This window comes from Heterodontus francisci, chromosome 1, assembly GCF_036365525.1.
Source record: "Heterodontus francisci isolate sHetFra1 chromosome 1, sHetFra1.hap1, whole genome shotgun sequence".
NCBI lineage: Eukaryota > Metazoa > Chordata > Chondrichthyes > Heterodontiformes > Heterodontidae > Heterodontus > Heterodontus francisci.
This window is the reverse complement of record NC_090371.1, coordinates 105,558,251-105,581,513: the sequence shown is the minus strand read 5'-3', so window position 1 is coordinate 105,581,513 and position 23,263 is coordinate 105,558,251. Positions and strand designations below refer to the sequence as shown.

General features: G+C 50.1%; 1 protein-coding gene across 4 annotated transcripts in view; it reads right to left on the bottom strand.

The window, feature by feature from the left end:
- Positions 1-23,263, bottom strand: part of ipo11 (importin 11) — an 837,351-nt gene that overhangs the window by 735,995 nt on the left and 78,093 nt on the right. The gene's annotated exons all lie outside the window — the stretch shown is intronic.

The following is a 23,263-nucleotide window of genomic DNA, read 5'->3' as shown; positions in this document are numbered from 1 at the left end:
CACCGAAATTAACAAGGCCATCAGCGACTTAGACAAAACTAAAATACTGTGGATGCTGGAAATCTGAAATAAAAGCAGAAAATGCTGGAAACATTCAGCAAGTGAGGCAGCATCCATGGAGAGAGAAACAGAGTTACCATTTCAAGTTGATGACCTTTCACCAGAATTGGGACAGCTTTAAGCAGGTGCACAGCTAAGGAAAAGGGGTGGGAGAGGATAAACCAAAGGGAGAGGTATGTGATGGAGTGGAGGGCAGGAGTGATTAAATGACAATTTAGAGATGACAGTGCAAGGCAAAATAAGCAGATATTGAGACATGTATAGAAATTGGGGTGAGAGTGGCTAGAGACCAAAAGGTCTGAAAATTAGTGGCCAAAGATTTTTTTTTTTTAAGTCTGAAATTTTTTTGACAAGGTCCAGACCACTTCAAATGTGTAGAAACATTAGTTTTCCCTTGGTATACCTACAATTACCGTGAAGATGATGGACCAACGTATCTGCATAAAATCACCAAAGTGATCTCAGCATTCCAATATTTCAGCATTTAATAGCTAGTATATCATATAATTATGAAGGATTAAGTAAATTTTAACATAAGAACTGTCAGTTCCGATATATTTTTTAAATGGCCAACGGAAAACCAGGAAGCTGTCCTGAAGGTTGGAAGCAGGAGTTCCAGCTCACAGCAACTGTTACTGAAACTGACAGTTCCAACTTTTTTTTTTAAAGCTGGCCTTTTAGGTCTGAAGGTCAGAAACTGCATGGGTGTCCAATCTTTTTGCATGAGGGGCCACATTACAATTTTTGACCTACGTAGGGGGCCGATGAGCAAACTTCAAAAAGATAACGGCAATACAAATTTATTTCACTACAAATCACTACCAAAAATGTGCATTTTTGTCAACAAGCTTTAAATTAGATGACTAATTTATTAACTTACTTTCTCATCACTATGTTGAGCACTGATTTAGTGAGATACCTGGCATTGTTTCTGTTTACACAAGTAGTCAACATCTGCCCGCACATTGATGCTGTGATGCGAAGTATTCCAGATAGATGCCCATCTTTCAGGAGTGATCTCTTCCCCCTCGCTCGCGGTGCCCGTCTCCCCCATCTCGCTCCCTTGCTCTCTCCCGTCCATCCCCCACTCTCGTCGTGCGCCCGTCCGTCTGCGTCTGTCGCTCCCTTGCTCTCTCTCGTTGCATTTGCCTGCGTCTGTCGCTCCCTCGCTCTCTCCCCCTTGTTGCGGCCCTCTCATCCACCCCCTCTCCCCCCACCCTCGCGTCCCTCTCCCCCCCCTCTCCCCCCTCGTTGCGTCCCCCTCTCCCCCACCCTCCCCTCCCCCTCTCCCCCCCCTCGTTGCGTCCCCCTCGCCCCCCTCGTTGCGTCCCCCTCGTTGCGTCCCCCTCGCTGCGCCCCCCTCGCCCCCCCCGTCCCCCTCGCTGCGCCCCCCTCGCCCCCCCGTCCCCCTCGCTGCGCCCCCCTCGCCCCCCCCGTCTCCCTCGTTGCGTCCCCCTCGCCCCCCCTGTTGCGTCCATCTCGCCCCCCCTGTTGCGTCCATCTCTCCCCCCCTGTTGCGTCCATCTCTCCCCCCCTGTTGCGTCCATCTCTCCCCCCCCCTCCCCGCGTCCTTCTCGCACCCCACCTCGTTGCGTCCCCCTCTCCCCCCCCCTCGTTGCGTCCCTCTCGCCCCCCCTCCCCCCTCGTTGCGTCCCTCTCGCCCCCCCTCCCCCCTCGTTGCGTCCCTCTCGCCCCCCCTCCCCCCTCGTTGCGTCCATCTCTCGCCCCCCCTCCCCCCTCGTTGCGTCCATCTCTCGCCCCCCCTCCCCCCTCGTTGCGTCCATCTCTCCCCCCCCTCCCCCCTCGTTGCGTCCATCTCTCCCCCCCTCTCCGCCCCCGTTGCGTCCATCTCTCCCCCCCCTCGCTGCAACCCCCTCTCTCCCCCACCCTCGCTGCGTCCCCCTCTCCCCCCCACCCTCGCTGCGTCCCCCTCTCCCCCCCACCCTCGCTGCGTCCCCCTCTCTCCCCCCCACCCTCGCTGCGTCCCCCTCTCTCCCCCCCACCCTCGCTGCGTCCCCCTCTCTCCCCCCCACCCTCGCTGCGTCCCCCTCTCTCCCCCCCACCCTCGCTGCGTCCCCCTCTCTCCCCCCCACCCTCGCTGCGTCCCCCTCTCTCCCCCCCACCCTCGCTGCGTCCCCCTCTCTCCCCCCCACCCTCGCTGCGTCCCCCTCTCTCCCCCCCACCCTCGCTGCGTCCCCCTCTCTCCCCCCCACCCTCGCTGCGTCCCCCTCTCTCCCCCCCACCCTCGCTGCGTCCCCCTCTCTCCCCCCCACCCTCGCTGCGTCCCCCTCTCTCCCCCCCACCCTCGCTGCGTCCCCCTCTCTCCCCCCCACCCTCGCTGCGTCCCCCTCTCTCCCCCCCACCCTCGCTGCGTCCCCCTCTCTCCCCCCCACCCTCGCTGCGTCCCCCTCTCTCCCCCCCACCCTCGCTGCGTCCCCCTCTCTCCCCCCCACCCTCGCTGCGTCCCCCTCTCTCCCCCCCACCCTCGCTGCGTCCCCCTCTCTCCCCCCCACCCTCGCTGCGTCCCCCTCTCTCCCCCCCACCCTCGCTGCGTCCCCCTCTCTCCCCCCCACCCTCGCTGCGTCCCCCTCTCTCCCCCCCACCCTCGCTGCGTCCCCCTCTCTCCCCCCCACCCTCGCTGCGTCCCCCTCTCTCCCCCCCACCCTCGCTGCGTCCCCCTCTCTCCCCCCCACCCTCGCTGCGTCCCCCTCTCTCCCCCCCACCCTCGCTGCGTCCCCCTCTCTCCCCCCCACCCTCGCTGCGTCCCCCTCTCTCCCCCCCACCCTCGCTGCGTCCCCCTCTCTCCCCCCCACCCTCGCTGCGTCCCCCTCTCTCCCCCCCACCCTCGCTGCGTCCCCCTCTCTCCCCCCCACCCTCGCTGCGTCCCCCTCTCTCCCCCCCACCCTCGCTGCGTCCCCCTCTCTCCCCCCCACCCTCGCTGCGTCCCCCTCTCTCCCCCCCACCCTCGCTGCGTCCCCCTCTCTCCCCCCCACCCTCGCTGCGTCCCCCTCTCTCCCCCCCACCCTCGCTGCGTCCCCCTCTCCCCCCCCCACCCTCGCTGCGTCCCCCTCTCCCCCCCCCACCCTCGCTGCGTCCCCCTCTCCCCCCCCCACCCTCGCTGCGTCCCCCTCTCCCCCCCCCACCCTCGCTGCGTCCCCCTCTCCCCCCCCCACCCTCGCTGCGTCCCCCTCTCCCCCCCCCACCCTCGCTGCGTCCCCCTCTCCCCCCCCCACCCTCGCTGCGTCCCCCTCTCCCCCCCCCACCCTCGCTGCGTCCCCCTCTCCCCCCCCCACCCTCGCTGCGTCCCCCTCTCCCCCCCCCACCCTCGCTGCGTCCCCCTCTCCCCCCCCCACCCTCGCTGCGTCCCCCTCTCCCCCCCCCACCCTCGCTGCGTCCCCCTCTCCCCCCCCCACCCTCGCTGCGTCCCCCTCTCCCCCCCCCACCCTCGCTGCGTCCCCCTCTCCCCCCCCCACCCTCGCTGCGTCCCCCTCTCCCCCCCCCACCCTCGCTGCGTCCCCCTCTCCCCCCCCCACCCTCGCTGCGTCCCCCTCTCCCCCCCCCACCCTCGCTGCGTCCCCCTCTCCCCCCCCCACCCTCGCTGCGTCCCCCTCTCCCCCCCCCACCCTCGCTGCGTCCCCCTCTCCCCCCCCCACCCTCGCTGCGTCCCCCTCTCCCCCCCCCACCCTCGCTGCGTCCCCCTCTCCCCCCCCCACCCTCGCTGCGTCCCCCTCTCCCCCCCCCACCCTCGCTGCGTCCCCCTCTCCCCCCCCCACCCTCGCTGCGTCCCCCTCTCCCCCCCCCACCCTCGCTGCGTCCCCCTCTCCCCCCCCCACCCTCGCTGCGTCCCCCTCTCCCCCCCCCACCCTCGCTGCGTCCCCCTCTCCCCCCCCCACCCTCGCTGCGTCCCCCTCTCCCCCCCCCACCCTCGCTGCGTCCCCCTCTCCCCCCCCCACCCTCGCTGCGTCCCCCTCTCCCCCCCCCACCCTCGCTGCGTCCCCCTCTCCCCCCCCCACCCTCGCTGCGTCCCCCTCTCCCCCCCCCACCCTCGCTGCGTCCCCCTCTCCCCCCCCCACCCTCGCTGCGTCCCCCTCTCCCCCCCCCACCCTCGCTGCGTCCCCCTCTCCCCCCCCCACCCTCGCTGCGTCCCCCTCTCCCCCCCCCACCCTCGCTGCGTCCCCCTCTCCCCCCCCCACCCTCGCTGCGTCCCCCTCTCCCCCCCACCCTCGCTGCGTCCCCCTCTCCCCCCCACCCTCGCGTCCCCCTCTCCCCCCACCCTCGCGTCCCCCTCTCTCCCCCCCGTTGCGTCCCCCTCTCTCCCCCCCGTTGCGTCCCCCTCTCTCCCCCCCGTTGCGTCCCCCTCTCTCCCCCCCGTTGCGTCCCCCTCTCCCCCCCCCGTTGCGTCCCCCTCTCCCCATCTCTCCCCCCCCTCGTTGCGTCCATCTCTCCCCCCCCTCGTTGCGTCCATCTCTCCCCCCCCCGTTGCGTCCATCTCTCCCCCCCCTCGTTGCGTCCATCTCCCTCCCGCCCCCCGCGTTGCGTCCATCTCCCTCCCGCCCCCCGCGTTGCGTCCATCTCCCTCCCGCCCCCCTCGTTGCGTCCATCTCCCCCCCCCCCTCGTTGCGTCCATCTCCCTCCCGCCCCCCGCGTTGCGTCCATCTCCCTCCCGCCCCCCGCGTTGCGTCCATCTCCCTCCCGCCCCCCTCGTTGCGTCCATCTCCCTCCCCCCCCCTCGTTGCGTCCATCTCCCTCCCCCCCCCTCGTTGCGTCCATCTCCCTCCCCCCCCCTCGTTGCGTCCATCTCCCTCCCCCCCCCTCGTTGCGTCCATCTCCCTCCCCCCCCCTCGTTGCGTCCATCTCCCTCCCCCCCCCTCGTTGCGTCCATCTCCCTCCCCCCCCCTCGTTGCGTCCATCTCCCTCCCCCCCCCTCGTTGCGTCCATCTCTTCCCCCCCCCTCCCTCGTTGCGTCCATCTCTTCCCCCCCCCCTCCCTCGTTGCGTCCATCTCTTCCCCCCCCCTCCCTCGTTGCGTCCATCTCTTCCCCCCCCCTCCCTCGTTGCGTCCATCTCTTCCCCCCCCCTCCCTCGTTGCGTCCATCTCTTCCCCCCCCCTCCCTCGTTGCGTCCATCTCTTCCCCCCCCCTCCCTCGTTGCGTCCATCTCTTCCCCCCCCCTCCCTCGTTGCGTCCATCTCTTCCCCCCCCCACCTCCCTCGTTGCGTCCATCTCTCTCCCCCCCCCCCTCGTTGCGTCCATCTCTTCCACCCCCCCTCGTTGCGTCCATCTCTCTCCCCCCCCCTCGTTGCGTCCATCTCTCTCCCCCCCCCCTCGTTGCGTCCATCTCTCTCCCCCCCCCCCCTCGTTGCGTCCATCTCTCTCCCCCCCCCCCCGTTGCGTCCATCTCTCTCCCCCCCCCCCTCGTTGCGTCCATCTCTCTCCCCCCCCCCCTCGTTGCGTCCATCTCTCTCCCCCCCCCCTCGTTGCGTCCATCTCTCTCCCCCCCCCCCTCGTTGCGTCCATCTCTCTCCCCCCCCCCCTCGTTGCGTCCATCTCTCTCCCCCCCCCCCTCGTTGCGTCCATCTCTCTCCCCCCCCCCTCGTTGCGTCCATCTCTCTCCCCCCCCCCTCGTTGCGTCCATCTCTCTCCCCCCCCCCTCGTTGCGTCCATCTCTCTCCCCCCCCCCTCGTTGCGTCCATCTCTCCCCACCCCCCCCGTCCCCCTCTGCCTCCCCCCACCCCCCGCTGCATCCGTCCCTCTCTCTCCCCCCCCCCCCCCCTCCTTCTCTCTCTCTTTGTGTCTGTCTTTCTCTCTCTCTCACACATGGAGCTTAAATACAGCACAAATCAATTGGGCCAAACAGCCTGTTTCTACACTCTAAGTTCTATATTATTCTGTTGGATTGGCATTAAACAGAGACCCAAACAGATTGCTCTAATGATTCAGGGAATTTTAAATATCCCAGAGCATCATAGCGAAGCAGGCAACATCTTGGGCTCATATTCCTCCCTGAACTGACATCAACAAAATCAAATTAATTGATCAGTTGCATGACCATTTTTCGTGGAATCTTCCTTTGGGCAACAATGACTGATTAACTTGCTTACGTAAATCAACTAAGTACAAAGAACAAAGAACAGTACAGCACAGGAACAGGCCATTCGGCCGTCCAAGCCTGCGCCAATCTTGATGCCTGTCTAAACTAAAGCCTTCTGCACTTCCGGGGACCGTATCCTTCTATTCCCATCCTATTCATGTATTTTTCAAGATGCCTCTTAAACGTCTCTATGGTACCTGCTTCCACCACCTCCCCCGGCAGCAAGTTCCAGGCACTCACTACCCTCTGTGTAAAGAACTTGTCTCGCACATCCCCTCTAAACTTTGCCCCTCTCACCTTAAACCTATGTCCCCTAGTAACAAAGAACAAAGAACAGTACAGCACAGGAACAGGCCATTCGGCCCTCCAAGCCTGACTCTTCCACCCTGGGAAAAAGCTTCTGACTATCCATTCTGTCCATGCTGCTCATATTAGTTGAACGTATGTGAAGTTGTTTGAGATGTTGGAAACACATGCCCATGTGCTGTAAATGCAAGTTCTTCCTTTCCTAAAAAGTTGTTTCTAGCTGGTTATCATTGCTTTCTTTTGTTAACTATTCTGATTTTTTTCCCCAAATTTCTCCTTTCCCTACTGTACCCTGAACAACCTATGCTCGAGTATAGCTGCTTGGGTCAGCAATCTTAGGCTGCCACAACAAAATGATTATGCATTCCTGTGTGAGGCTAAAAAATCTGGGTTGAGAAGCCGTTCAACCATGGTCACTTCTCTATCAACCACTGTACTTCAAATGTAATTTATTTTCTTAAGTGCCTCAAGAAGCTTCAACATTATCAGCCACTGTATAAATGCAAATATATTATCGGGGTGAAGGAAATGAATGCAAAAATCAGAGCAGAGCTATTCCTGAACTCATCAAAATCTCCACCAAATGAAACATTTTCCAGCAGCCGTCACTCGTTGGAAGTGGGAAATTTGGCTGACTTTTCCGTTTCCTAACCAAGGGCAGAGGGCAACTGTTGTAGCCTTACTGGCTGAGATCAACGAACAACACAAAATGAGAATCAACAGAAATATCACCATCTTTCAATGAAGGTGTTAGAAGGTTGGGGTGAAGGCGCACAGCTTATAGGAGGAGCTTTATCTTCCATCTAACCTGTGCTGCACTAACCACAGAATGCTTGACACATTGCCAAAAGAGAAAAATGTTCCACTTAACAAATACATCCACCACTCATCTCAATAACCTCAAATATCCAAGTGACTGTAAACAGTGAATTCCAGAGTAATGGCATCAGGAACACTATCAAGTAGTGATTTGCTCTATACGAGAAATGCACAGGAGAGATTCAAAATGGTTGGCTGTTTTCACAAGAGCAGAAGAGATTCAGGGGCGCCCTAATAGAGATCTTCAAGACTGCTCAGAGTTTAAAGATTAGGACAGGTAGTTTTCACTAATTAGCAAAATGGCAAAGAGAGGACACAAATTTAGGACAAAGAATTAAAGGGAGGTTAGAAAACAGAAACCAAGTCAAAAATGGGTGTCAAAAACTACTTTTAAAAACAAGTCCAATGTAGTTACTTGAAAGAGGGACACTATTAAGGGTACCAGAACTGGGTAGGTGAGTGGGATGAGACTAGGTGACTTAGAAAAGAAAAACAGCAGTACAGATTTAGTGAGTCTAATGACCTGTTTGGATTCTAACACTATCTTTCTACAATTGACCAAGCCTGTACCCTTATTTCAGGGTTGACTCCTGGCTCTCCAATGTCATTTGACATACCTTTCTTACCTCTAAACCTAATTACTCCAATGCCCTCCTTGTTGGTCTCTTATTTCTCTCAAAATACTAACAGAAGTGCTGAAGATAATTCAAGGATTTGAGAGGGTAGATAGAGAGAAAATACTTTGGGGCAGTACAGAACAAAGGGACATTACTTCAAATCTGAACTAAGCTATTCAGGGGTGAAGTCAGGAAGCACTTTTCCACTCAAAGGGTAATAGCAATCTGGAGCTCTTTCCCCCAAAAGGCTGTTGAGGCTAGGTCAATTGAAAGTTTTAAAACTGCGATTGATTTTTGTTAGTCAAGGGTATTCAAGGTTATGGAACCAAGATGGGTAGATGGAGTTAAGATACAGGTAAATCATGAAGTAACTTAATGGAGGAACATGCTCAACAGGCTGAATGGCCTTCTCCTTTTCCACAAAACTGTTACAAAAGAACTGCCAAAAACTGGTACAATACTATTGAGAATAAATGCGATGGTAATTTCCAACTAGAAAGAAAATATATTAAAAGTTAATCAGTGACAGTTGAGAAGCAGAATAAGGCTGGCAATCACTTCTGAAACTGATTAGATGAACATACAGTTCTATCAAGAGCCTCTCAAAATAAAATGCACATACCTCTGGCATACAAAGAACCTTTTCAGTTCATTTCCAGAACAATTTAAAAAATCTAACACCTAATTTTATTATATTTTTAAATTAAAGAAGTACATTTAGTACTATCCATGGCCCTCCAAGAAGGTTGCAAAAGATAAGTGGAAATTGCGAGATTATAAACTTTTCTGATGACTGACCTTTTTTCCATCGGAGATCTAGCCAACAGAGCACAAAATTGCACATATAACATTTTTCTTCAGCTCTTTCGAGCACTTCAGTACTTCTCTAGCCCCAAGATCTACGCCCTAAATAAGAGTCTACTATTTACAAATTTATATCAATTTATATATTTCAACAAATGCATATTTCAATATTTAGCAGAGACAAAACAAATTGCCACAAAATAACTTGTGCAGAACATTAAATTTTGTCTCCTATAATAGTTCGCTTGGCTGTCAATAGCACCTAACCTTTTCTCTATTCACCCACATAACAACTGCATCAACAATTTACAATAGTAAAACACTATTAATGCCTGACGTCAATCAGGTGTCTTTGTATATGCACCTCGCACTGCGTCTGCCCGCGGATGCAGTTTCACCCACCAGCAACGTCATCGGAATAGGCCCATCAGCCCATTCACTGGTGCCAGTGCAGGTCTGCAGAGGCGCAGAAGGCCTGCTTACATGGTGATACATCATGCACTGGTAATCGTGTGCGGATGTCAACCTACTCATCGGGTATTCCCTCAGTGGCACAATTTTTGAAACCGCTCACGCCAGTGCTTCTGATTATCTTTCGAGCTGCAGGCTCCACCAGAATTTTTTTACATTTTGGCAACAGTTAAAAAGTTTCAGAGATGAGTAATTTTGAGTATTCATCTACAATTTATCAAAACTTTTAGTAAAGTGGTATGCCATGTGGGAGAGGTTCCATGGCTCTGGACTACAGGCTCCTTGCTATGGATCTGAATCTAAGTGAAATTGCATTTCACCTCTGCCCTCCCTAATCACCTCTCTGCCATTGTCAGTTTCTCTGCCTCTAATAATGGGTGCATTTTAGCCATGTTTAGTATTCAAATGAAAACAGAAAGTGCTGGAAATACTCAGCAGGTCTGGCAGCATCTGTGGAGAGAGATGCTTAGTTAACGCTTTAGGTCTGTGACCTTTCATTAAAACTGGCAAAGGTTAGAAATATAATAGGTTTTAAGCAGGTAAAGTGGTGGGGGGTGGGGGGGCGCGGGGGGAAGAGAACAAAAGGTAAGGTGTGTGATCAGACAGAGGGTGGGAGAGATTAACTGACAAGGAGGTCATGGGGTAAAGGCAAAGAGAGTGTGCTAAAGGACAAAGCATTAGTGCAGAGAGTATATTAATCACAAAGTAATGTACAGCCCTAGCCAAAAGCACAAACATGAAAAACCCAGTTTAAGGCAGACACATAGTGAAAAAAATAACAAAATAAAATAAAAAATAAGGGCCAGTCATGCGTTGAAATTACTGAACTCGCTGTTCAGTCCGCAAGGCTGTAAAGTGCCTAGTTGGAAAAGGAGGTGCTGCTCCTCGAGCTTGCATTGATGTTCACTGGAACACTGCAGCAGGCCAAAGACAGAAATGTGGGCATGAGAGCAGTGGGGTGTGTTGTAATAGCAAGCAACTGGAAGCTCGGGGTCATGCTTGCAGACTGAGCAGAAGTGTTCCACAAAGCATTCACTCAATTTACGTTTGGTCTCCCCAATGAAAAGGAGACCGCATTGTGAGCAGCAAATACAGTATACTAAATTGAAAGTAGTACAAGCAAATCGCTGCTTCCCCTGAAAGGAGTAGTTGGGGCCTTGAATGGTGAAGAAAGAGGTAAAAGGGCAGGTATTACACCTCCTGCAATTGCGTGGGAAGGTGCCATGGGAAGGCGACAAGGTGTCGGGGGGTAATGGAGGACCAGGGTGTCACGGAGGGAACTATCCCTTCGGAATGCTGACGGAGAGGGGAAGGGAATATGTGTTTGGTGGTGGCATCATGCTGGAGTTTCCAGAAATGGTGGAGGGTGATCCTTTGGATGTGGAGGCTGGTGGGATGGAAAGTAAAGACAATGGGAAGCCTGTCACGGTTCTGAGAGGGAGGGGAAAGGGTGAGGGCAGAAGTGCTGGAAATGGGTCAGACACAGTTGAGGGCCCTGTCAACCACAGTGGGGGGAATCCTTGGTTGAGGCAGCGCTATTGTGAAAGGTTGCATCAGAACAGATGCGGATACAGAGTTATTGGGAGAATGGAATGGAGTCCTTACAGGAAGCAGGGTGTGAGGAGGTGTATTCAAGGTAGCAGTGGGAGTCGGTGGGTTTATAATGAATATTAGTGGACAGTCTATCTCCAGAGATGGAGACAGAAGTCGTGGAAGGGAAGGGAAGTGTCAGAGATAGACCATGTAACGGTGAGAGAAGAGTGAAAATTGGAAGCAAAGTTGAAGAAGTTTTCCAGTTTGGGGCGAGAGCAGGAAACATCGCCGATACAGTCATCAATGTACCAGAAAAAGAGTTGGGGGAGGGGACTTGACTAGGACTGGAAAAGGAATATTCGACATACCCCACAAAAAGACAGGCCTAACTAGGACCCATGCGGGTACCCAAAGCAACACCTTATATTTGAAGGAACTGAGTGGAGTTGAAGGAGAAGTTGTTCAATTTGAGAACAAGTTCAGCCAGGCGGTTTATTTTATTTTAGTATTTTATTACTTCCATCAAACATGTCTAGATGAGGCTCACCATTGCCCATCCCCTGAACCAGTGCTGCTGGATTCCCAGCTTTACCTTCCTACAATATGTTTCATGGTCAGGAATTGATTTTCCTGCACTATAGTCCATTTCTTTCCAGCTTGTGAGCTTATATTGACCACTAAATTCTGCACCATTTGTTCTGTTCGAACCATTTTCAGATATGCCTTCTGTCTCCCTTCATTTCATGCTTCCCACATAATCCATTTGCAGCATTCATGATGCATATGATCGCTACTCCAGTTGACACAACAAAGCAAATCCTTGACATTTTTAAATCCTCGGAGTTCAACAGTTACATGATTTCAACAATAAACTGGAGACATTTTGGTCTGCAGGCACATCCCTGAAGTGCCTTAAGCTTGTTTTACTATGTTCAAGGTGCCCTTTAACTGCAAGTGGTTGTGACAGGCAACGGAGAGTCTAGTTAAGAAAGTCAATACCCACACGCTTGAGAAGAAACTTGAGGATTCAAATTCCCAGCCACCAAGTATACCACCTGGAGTGGACCCCACACATTCCAGTTTGAGTGTCATGCGTCATGGCTAAGTGTTGTGATTGTGCCCCGATCAATGACTGCTGCCACCAACAAGGGAAATGTCACTGAGCCTTTTTAATTCACCAGTTCTGTGCACCCATCATCACTATGCTCGATGGCCTACTCTGACACCCAGTTCAGCAATGCCTCCATTGAATAATTCTCATCCTTGTTCTTGAATCCCTCCATGGCCTCATCCTTCCCATCCCTATAATACCCAGCCCCACACTCCTCAGAAACATTTGTGCTCCCCAAATCTGCACTTTTGAGCATCTCCACTTTTTATTTCTCCACCATTGGCAGCAGTGCCTTCTGTTGCCTGAACCCAAAGCTCTGGAATTCCCTCCTTAAACCTCTCTTCCCTCCTTTAAGGCATTCTGGAAAATCTGACTAAGCTGGAGGTAGGATGCCATACTGTTGCCTTTTGTGACGCACTATGAAATTTTCCTTCTGACTCTCCTGTGAAGCATCTTATAGTCAGTTATTTACGGCATGGAGGTGGCCATTTGGCCCATTGAGTCCATGTTGGCTCTCTGTGGAGGAATCCTGTCACTCCCATTCCCCTGCTCGATCCACGTAACCCTGCAAGTTTATTTCCAAGTGCCCATCCTGGGACATTTCATAGTGTCAGAGGCACTACGTAAATAGAAGTTTCTTTTTTGGTGTTGTACAGAAATAGTGCTTTTGAATTCAGCTGTATTGTGAAAGACAATAAAATAATTATTTTGATACTAAAATATCCATTTTTCCCCATCGCATTCCATTCCATCACACCGTCACTCAAGTGTGCTTTCCTCCCATTGTATTCATCATAAATAAAGGCATCTCTGATCACTTCCTGTTAGCATTCCCACCGACATCCCCCTGCCATACCGCAACCCTATCAGCTCCAGCATTCACCCAAAGAAAAAAAAATACCCCAACTCGCCTACAATTACACTTTCAACATCCCAGGTGTCTAACCTTTGCCTCTCTGCTCACAGCAATATTTGTGCCCCCAGTCTCCAATAAAACCATTACTCACTATACCCTGGTCACCCCCCCCCCCCCCCCCCCGTATGGCCCTCATCGCCACTCTTTCAAGTCCAAGGGATGAAAACTTAAATGGATATGGCGGACAACTGGTTCAGCTAACCAGTGCCAGATCTGGCAGGACCACACAATGGATTATTGTGTCCTGCTTTCATCTGCTAAAACTGCTCACAAATACTGATCACCCTGGAATGCACAGATTACCCCCAGCTTCTTTACAGCAAATTGTCATCTTCAAACTCCTCTCCCCCATCTCCTGCACCCTCACCTGGACTTCTAAGCTTCCAGCCTGAGTGAATGTGACAAAGGTAAACCATCCCTCCTTGTTCATCGTGATCTGTCTGCAGCCTTTAAGATCAGGGACTACACCATCGGCCCGCAACACCTCTCCACTGCTATGCAGCTGGATGGGCTGCAGTGACCTGCTTCTATTCTAATCTAGCGTAACATAGCCAGAGTATCACCTGCAATGACTTCTCTTCCTGCTCCCACAAAGCAACCTCTGTTCTGCCCAAAGGATCTATCTTTGGCACCTTATTTCTCATCTGCATGCTGCCCTTCAACATCAAATTATTGACTCCCCTCATCCACTGACAAAATTCCCTCTGAACATGTAGCACTCTGTCCTCTCAGTTAACCCTAATTGTCAGTAAGCCTGCTGAGAGCCAACTGCCTGACACCTCCTCCTCTCGTACCGTAGTCCATGACCCTACCTATTACAGAGGCATAAAGTCATTACACCACAAAAGGAGGCCACTCAGCCCATCGATTCCAGTCAGTCCCATTCCACGGCTCTATCCTTGTAGCTCTTAAGTTTATTTCCTTCACATGCCCATACAATTTCCTTTTGAAATTATTGATCGTCTCCACTTCCACCACTGTCATCGGCAACGAGTTTCAAGTCATTGCCACTCGCTGTGTAAAAAAAAAGTGCTTCCTCACACTTCCCCTGCATCTCCAGCCCAAAATCTTCAATCTGCAACCACTAGTTCTTGTGCCATCAGCTAATGGGGACAGCTTTTGTCTATCTCATCTAAACCTATCATAATTTTGTACAACTCCATCAAATCTCCCTTGCTCCAAGGAGAACAACCCCTGCTTCAACAACCTTACGTTGTAGCTAAAATCCCCCATCCCTGGAACCATTCTGGTAAATTTCCTCTGCACCCTCTCAAAGACCGTCACATCCTTCCTGAAGTGTGGATGCAATGCTCTAGTTGCGGCCTAACCAGAGCTTTGTAAAGGTTCAGCATAACTTCCCTGCTTTTGTACTCAATACCTCTATTAATGAACCCCAAGATGTTGTGATAGCATATTTAACATACTAACAAATATAATCATTGAAATATATTGTTACACCAATGTGCTTTGTTGAATGATAATTTTCTTTATTCCACTGACTGGAGATCTGAATTTGTAATTTTTAAAAAAAGACATTTTTTTTTTTAAAAGACCTGCTGAAAGGATGATTTTGTTGGCAGCTTAAGTTGGCTACCCAATTTGCAACACTGTATCCTACGCTACAATGCTTGTGAGATGGAAGTCAAAATGTCTGCTAATTCCCCAGAAAGAACCAAGACCCAGGAAGTTTAAAGGAACTGTTCGTTCTCTTTTTTTTTAGGCAAGAAGAAATACTGCTAATTGCTATGTTTGATTCACTGAGTGACTGTCAAGTGATGAGCCCCTCCCCCTCTGTGGCTTTAAACTGCTCTTTTCTATGCAGCAAAGGAGAAGTAACTGGACTCTGACATGTGCAGACCCATGTCTCTCTCTCCATTCCAGCTTGAAAGCTTTCAAGTCTTGCCTGTTGACTGACCACCTTTATATAACAATTGGGGTCCAAGTACTGATCCTTGCAGTACCCCACTAGTCACAGCCTACCAACTTGAGAATGACTAGCTTATTCCTACTCTCTGCTTTCTGCCTGTTAACCAATCCTTAATCCATGCCAGTATATTACCTCCTATCCCATGTGCTTTAATTTTGCTCACCAAACTCCTGTGGGGGACTTTATCAAAAGCCTTCTGAAAATCCAAGCATACTACATCCACCGACTCACCTTTGTCAATTCTCTTAGTAACATCCTCAAAAAACTCCCAACAGGTTTGTCAAACATGATTTCCCATCCATAAATCCAAGTTGACGATGCCCAATCAGATTATTATCCAACTGTTCATTTATCACATCCTTTAGAATAGATTGTAGCATTTTCGCAATGACTGATATAAGGCCAACAGGACTGTAATTCCCTGTTTTCTCTCTCCCACCCCTCTTAAATACTGGGGTGACATTTACAACCTTCCAATCTGCAGGAACCACTCCTGAATCTATAGAATTTTGGAAGATGATCATCAATGCATCCACTATCTCCATAGCTACCTCTTTCAACACTCTGGGATGTACAATATCAGGTCCTGGGGACTTATCAACCTTGAGCCCCATTTATTTCTCCAATACAACCTTCTTACTAATACTAATTCCTCATTCCCCCATATCACTTGGATCTCTAATTCTGCGAGATTTCTTGTATCTTCCTCAGTGAAGACAGACACAAAGTAATCATTTAGCTTCTCTGCCATTTCCCTATTCCCCATTATAAATTCTCCTGACTCTGCCTGTATTGGACCCACATTTGTCTTAGCCAAACGGTTCTTTTTTACGTACCTACAGAAGCTTTTACAGTCCATTTTTATGTTTTTTGCTAGCTTATAATCATATTCTATTCTATCAGTTTCTTCGTCCTCCTTTGCTGTATTCTAAAATCTCCCAATCCTCAGGTTTACGACTATTTCTGGCAACTTTATAAGCCTTTTCTTTTAATCTTAAAACAATCCTTAACTTCCTTTGTTAGCCATGCTTGACTGCCTTTACTTTTGGGGTTTTTGTGCCTTGAAGGAATGTATAGTTGCTGTAAACTACGTAATATTTCTTTAAAGAGTATCCATTGCCTATGTACTGTCATACCTTGTAATGTATTTCCCCAATCCACCTCAGCCAATTTGCCCCTCACAGCTTGATCATTTCCTTTGTTCAAATTTAACACCCTGACTTCAGATTGAACTACCTCACTTTCAAACATAATGTAAAATTCTATTATATTATGGTCATTCATCCCGGAAGATTCTTTTACAACAAAATTATTAATTAGCCCTTTTCTTTTATGGCCTCTAAATCAACCAATCTACCTTTCCCCACTCTGTAGCTTACTTGTGGGTGTGTAAACATTCAGAGTGTGCGTGAGTGAAATGTTGGCACGTTGCTTATTAGTTGTTCGGTTTAGGTACAGTAAAGTTAACCCCCTTCTTTGTTAACTCAAGATTAAGGCCATAGCAAGTAAGTAATCAAACACCTACTGAATTGGCCAGTACATCCACTTTAAGAAACATCCCAACAATAATAGATGAACAAGGTGTAAATGGGAGGGAGGAACTTGTAACAGGGAAAAGGTGCTAGACAAACTGATGGGACTAAAGGCAGACAAGTCGCCAGGACTGGATGGCCTGCACCCAAGGGATTTAAAAGAAGTGGCTGCAGAGATAGTGGAGGCATTGATCATAATATACCAAAACTCACTGGATTCCGGTAGGGTACCAGCGGATTGGAAAACTGTTAATGTGACGCCCCTATTCAAGAAAGGAGGGAGACAGAAAGCAGGAAACTATAGACCAGTTAGCTTAACATGAGTCATTGAGAAAATGCTCGAGTCCATTATTAAGGAATAAAAAGCAGGACATTTAGAAAAACATAATGCAATAAAACAGTGTCAACATGTTTTTATGAAAGGGAAATCACGTTTGACAAATTTGTTAGAGTTCTTTGAGGATATAACAAGCAGAGTGGATAAAGGGGAACCAGTAGATGTTGTGTACTTGGATTTTCAGAAGGCGTTTGATAAGGTGCCACGTAAAAGGTTATTGCACAAAATAGGAGCTCAGGGTATTGGGGGTAATGTGTTGGCATGGATTGAGGATTGGCTAACACACAGAAGGCAGAGAGTCGAGACCAATGGGTCTTTTTCAGGTTGGAAAGCCGTAAGTAGTGGGGCGCCACAAGGATCGGTCCTAGGGCCTCAGCTATTTACTATCTACTTTAATGACTTCGAGGAAGGGACAGAGTGTAGTGTATCCAGATTTGCTGATGATACAAAAATAGGCGGGAAGGCATGTTGTGATGAGGACACAAAAAATCTGCAAAGGGATATAGACAGGTTAAGTGAGTGGGCAAAAATTTGGCAGATGGTGTTCAATGTAGGAAAGTGTGAGGTAATCCACTTTGGTAGGAAGGATAAAAAGGCAGATTATTATTTAGATGGAGAAAGACAACAAAATACTGCCGTACAGAGGTATCTGGGTGTTCTTGTGCGTGAAACACGTGAGGTTAGCATGCAGGTGTAGCAAGTAATTAGGAAGGCAAATAGAATTTTGGCCTTTCTTGCTAGGGGGTTAGAGTTTAAAAATAGGAAAGACCTGTTACAACTGTACAGGGTGTTGGTGAGGCCACACCTGGAGTACTGCGTACAGTTTTGGTCCCCGTATTTAAAGAAGGATATACTAGCACTGGAGGCAGTTCAGAAAATGTTCACTAGGCTGATTCCTGGGACAAAGGGGCTGTCTCATCAAGAACGGCTAAACAGGTTAGGCCTTTATTCATTGGAGTTTAGAAGAATGAGAGGTGATCTTATCGAAACATATAAGACTTTAAGGGGGCTCGACAGGTTAGATGTTGATAAGATGTTTCCACTAGTGGAGGAATCTCAAACTAGGGGACGTAATTACAGAATAAGGGGGCACACATTTAAAACTGAGATGCGAAGGAATTTCGTCTCCCAGAGGGTGGTGAATCTCTGGAATTCTCTGCCTGAGAGAGTTGTGGAGGCTAGGTCACTAACTGTATTTAAGGAGGAGGTAGATAGATTTTTGAAATCTCGGGGAGTCAATGGTTAGGCGGAGCAGGCCCGAAAGAGAAGTTAAGGACTGGGACAGATCAGCCATGATCTTACTGAATGGCGAGGCAGGCTTGAGGGGCTGAATGGCCTAATCCTACTCCTATTTCTTATGTTCTTAAGGAAGAATTAAACCTGTTGTGGTCAAACAAGGAGACGGAAAAGAGGGAAGCCCTTCGACCCCTCCTAACTTGACCAGAACAGAATTTTGGGGGCTCAAGACTGGGATCAAACCCAAAGACAAATGGGAAATGAGAAGCAGGAAACTAAATTTATCTCTAGCAATAATTTAAAACTCAAAAGAGGTTTTCCTGTAGTTTTCAGTACTAGAGTACTAAAATATCCACATTCGAGGCCAGTACCTTCCTAGAACACAGCGAAGTAACTTGGGCCAGGTTAAAAGTCCTATCTGTTAAGAGTTGAGGAATGTAGCTGGACAGTTAAAGATTCCTATCCGTCCAAAATCGAGGAAGTCTGAAACCCTAAAACTTGTGGCCAACCATTTTAAAATCGACACTGAAGAACCGGAGACAGACACAGAATCTAAAACATACAAAATAACATCAGCTAAGATACAGCTAGAACACAAAAGATGAGAATTAGAATTCCAGGAAAGACAAAGAAATTCCAGGAAAGGAAAAAACAGCTTTCCAAAAGGAAGAGGAGGAAAGGGAGTTAAGGCAGCTTGAACTAATTATGGGAAGACCCAATACAAACAGTGAAGGCACCACTAGTGAGGGATTATCCCTAGCTCAGGACCGGGTGCTGAGCCCTTAAAGTTCTCCCAGCTGATATCAAAGTTCAATGAGGGGAACATGGAAGCATTTGTCATCTCTTTTGAAAAGCTTGCACAACAATTAAAGTGGCCAGTAGAGAGCTGGACACTGTTATCGCAAAGCAAACAGGAAAAGCCCAAGGGGTGTATTCACTATTGTTTGATAAGAGTTCATCAGATATGAGATGACAAAAAATGCTATCCTGAGTGCATACGAGCTCGAGTACCACCAAAAATTCCCAACTCTCCAAAAGTAGCCTAAACAAACTTACTTCGAGTTTGAAAGGATTAAGCAACTCGCTTTCGACCGATGGACACTGACACTTAAATACAGTCCACCTATGAAAACCTCAGAACGGTGATCCTTCGCGAGGAGTTCAAGGACTCGCATCCCCTTTCCATAAGAAATCACGTGGAGGAACAAAAGGTTCCAAGAATCAGGCAGGCAGCAATCCTGGCTGATGATTATACACTTATTCACAAGCTCTTGCCACAAGGGAAACCCCGAGTCACCTCCAAAAACCTGAAAATCGAAGGTCGGAGGGTGATCGGTGGATTAACAGTCAGGAACAAGAAGGGAGAGCTGGAAATACAGGGAGCCCTCCTCAAGCAAAAAAGGGCAGTGCTGTCAACAGGAGTGATGCCCAAAAGCCTATATATTTCCATTGCAACAAGGAAGGTCAGCTTCGAGCTGAGTACTAGAACTAACGGGGAAAACACAGGTTAAGTCAGGGTACACCAGACCAGTGCAGGAAAAGGAGCCCTGATCGAAAGCACAGCGGATCAGGCTCTGGCTTTTTAACTGCGGCAGTAAAACCCAGTAAAACTACCTCAGAGTGCAGAAAAACTTAACAAAATCTCAGTTACCAGGATTTTCTGTCCAGATGAAAAGTGACCCCATATCCCTTCAGTGAGACGAGTAAGCCCATAGTCATACTTAGGGATACAGGGACCACCCAATCCCTTCTGCTGGGAAAAGGCATGACCTCGTCCCCCCACCCGCAAAGAGTGCAGTGAATGCTAGAATGCGAGTAAATGGTATCGGAGGGAAGCATATGCCCATACCTTTATACCGGGTGCACCTGGACTGCGACCTTGTTTCAGGACCAGTAACCGTGGGGATTGTCCCTAGTTTACCTGTAGACGGGGTTGACCTGTTTCTCACTAGCAGCACAAATCTGCCAGAAGTATACCAGACCTTGGATGGTTGCATTCCCTTCAGTACATAAGATTAAAGGGTGATCGAATTGCAGTGCTAAGATGATTAAAGGATATGACAGGGAAGACACAGAAAAGTTTGTTTGCTGACAATGCAGCCACTAGTTGGCACATGGACAAATGCAGCCTCATCAACTGAAACGTCAAAGTCTGCGACGTCTCAGGCAGCTGCCAGTAATAAAGCTGGTGCTGCTCAATTTCACACAACAAAACTAATTGAACCCAAACCCCCTCACCCTCACCTTCAATGGCCACAAATGCCGCCTCCACCCCTTCACCCCACAGTATCCCGTTCCATCCCGCAATCGCCACATTCAGTTTTCCTCAGGCGATTGCCGCTTCCTTTCGCTGTTCCCTCCCACGGCCGACTGTTCGTTGCTCCCCACCTCACTGCCCAGAGAAGCAGCCGGGGGGGGGGAACAGCGAGGCGGGAAGCAAGCAGAAGGCAGTCGGGAGTGGCAGAATGGAGTGGGGAGCAGACATGCGCCGTAGGGAGCGGGGAAGAGAACGGCGCTTGAGACGGTGATTGCAGCAGGGAATGGGGTACTGTTGTGGGGGACAGAGGCGGCGATAGCAGCCATTGGGGGTGAGACAACACACGGACGTCGCCACGCGCATGCACATATTCATACTGACTAGCTGGCAAATGTTCAAAATGCACTGATAACATCAGCGATCACTCTGTGCATGCTCTGCATTGTCAGGAGACACTCCGTAGAGAAAAACGTCTTCATCTAGCAAGTGAGTCCAGAACAAGAGGACATAACCTTGAAATTAGAGCTAGGCCGCTCAGGGGTGAAGTCAAAGAACAAAGAACAGTACAGCACAGGAACAGGCCATTCGACCCTCCAAGCCTGCGCCGATCTTGATGCCTGCCTAAACTAACACCTTCTGCACTTCCAGGGCCCATATCCCTCTATTCCCTTCCTATTCATGTATTTGTCAAGATGTCTCTTAAACGTCGCTATCGTATCTGCTTCCACCACCTCCCCTGGCAGCAAGTTCCAGGCACTCACCACCCTGTGTAAAAAAAACTTGCCTCGCACATCCCCTCTAAACTTTGCCCCTTGCACCTTAAACCTATGTCCCCTGGTAACTGACTCTTCCACCCTGGGAAAAAGCTTCTGACTATCCACTCTGTCCATGCCGCTCATTACTTTGTAAACCTCCATCATGTCGCCCCTCCACCTCCGTCTTTCCAGTGAAAACAATCCGAGTTTTTCCAACCTCTTTCTTTCTTTCTTTCTTTGGGCCTCCTTATCTCGAGAGACAATGGATATGCGCCTGGAGGTGGTCAGTGGTTTGTGAAGCAGCGCCTGGAGTGGCTATTGGACTTATAACCCGTAACTGCTGCCTTCCGTGTTGCAGACCAGGCAACATCCTGGTAACCCTCCTCTGTACCCTCTCCAAAGCCTCCACGTCCTTCTGGTAGTGTGGCGACCAGAATTGCATGCAATATTCTAAGTGTGGCCTAACTAAGGTTCTGTACAGCTGCAGCATGACTTGCCAATTTTTATACTCTATGCCCCGACCGATGCAGGCAAGCATGCCGTATGCCTTCTTGACTACCTCATCCACCTGCGTTGCCACTTTCAGTGACCTGTGGACCTGTATGCCCAGATCTCTCTGCCTGTCAATACTCCGAAGGGTGCTGCCATTTACTGTATACCTCCCACCTGCATTAGACCTTCCAAAATGCATTGCCTCACATTTGTCCGGTTTAAACTCCATCTGCCATTTCTCCGCCCAAGTCTCCAACCGATCTATATCCTGCTGTATCCTCTGACAATCCTCATCATCATCCGCAACTCCTCCAACCTTTGTGTCATCCACAAACTTACTAATCAGATCAGCTACATTTTCCTCCAAACCATTTATATATACTACAAACAGCAAAGGTCCCAGCACTGATCCCTGCGGAACACCACTAGTCACATCACTCCATTCAGAAAAACACCCATTCACTGATACCCTCTGTCTTCTATGATGAGCCAGTTCTGTATCCATCTTGCCAGCTCACCTCTGATCCCATGTGACTTCACCTTTTGTACCAGTCTGCCATGCGGGACCTTGTCAAAGGCTTTACTGAAGTCCATATAGATAACATCCACTGCCCTTCCTTCATCAATCATCTTTGTCACTTCCTCAAAAAACTCAATCAAATTAGTAAGACACGTCCTCCCCTTCACAAAACCATGCTGCCTCTCGCTAATAAGTTTGTTTGTTTCCAAATGGGAGTAAATCCTGTCCCGAATAATCCTCTCTAATAGTTTCCCTACCACTGACGTAAGGCTCACCGGCCTAGAATTTTCTGGATTATCCTTGCCACCCTTCTTAAACAAAGGAACAACACTGGCTATTCTCCAGTCCTCTGGGACGTCACCTGCAGCCAATCAGGATGCAAAGATTTCTGTCAAGGCCCCAGCAATTTCCTCCGTTGCCTCCCTCAGTCTTCTAGGGTAGATCCCATCAGGCCCTGGGGACTTACCTACCTTAATGCTTTGCAAGACACCCAACATCATCTCCTTTTTGATAATGAGATGACTGAGACTATCTGCACTCCCTTCCCAAGGCTCATCATCCACCAAGTCCTTCTCTTTGGTGAATACTGATGCAAAGTACTCATTTAACACCTCGCCCATTTCCTCTGGCTCCACACATAGATTCCCATCTCTGTCCTTGAGTGGGCCAACCCTTTCCCTGGTTACCCTCTTGCTCTTTATATACGTATAAAAAGCCTTGGGATTTTCCTCAATCCTGTTTGCCAATGACTTTTCATGACCCCTTTTAGCTCTCCTGACTCCTTGCTTAAGTTCCTTCCTACTGTCTTTATATTCCTCAAGTGCTTAGTCTGTTCCTCGCCTTCCAGCCCTTACAAATGCTTCCTTTTTCTTTTTGACTAGGCTCACAATATCCCGTGTTATCCAAGCTTCCCGACACTTGCCAAACTTATTCTTCTTCCTCACAGGAACATGCTGGTCCTGGATTCTAATCAGCTGACGTTTGAAAGATTCCCACATGTCAGATGTTGATTTACCCTCAAACAGCCGCCCCCAATCTAAATTCTTCAGTTCCTGCCTAATATTGTTATAATTAGCCTTCCCCCAATTTAGCACCTTCACCCGAGGACTACTCTTATCCTTATCCACAAGTCCCTTAAAACTTATGGAATTATGGTCACTGCTCCCGAAATGCTCCCCCACTGAAACTTCGACCACCTGGCCAGGCTCATTCCCCAATACCAGGTCCAGAATGGCCCCATCCCTAGTTGGACTATCTACATACTGTTTCAAGAAGCCCTCCTGGATGCTCCTCACAAATTCTGCCCCATCCAAGCCCCTAGCACTAAGTGTGACCCAGTCAATATATGGGAAGTTAAAATCACCCACCACTACAACCCTGTTACCTTTACATCTTTCCAAAATCTGTCTACATATCTGCTGCTCTACCTCCCACTGGCTGTTGGGAGGCCTGTAGTAAACCCCCAACATCGTGACTGCACC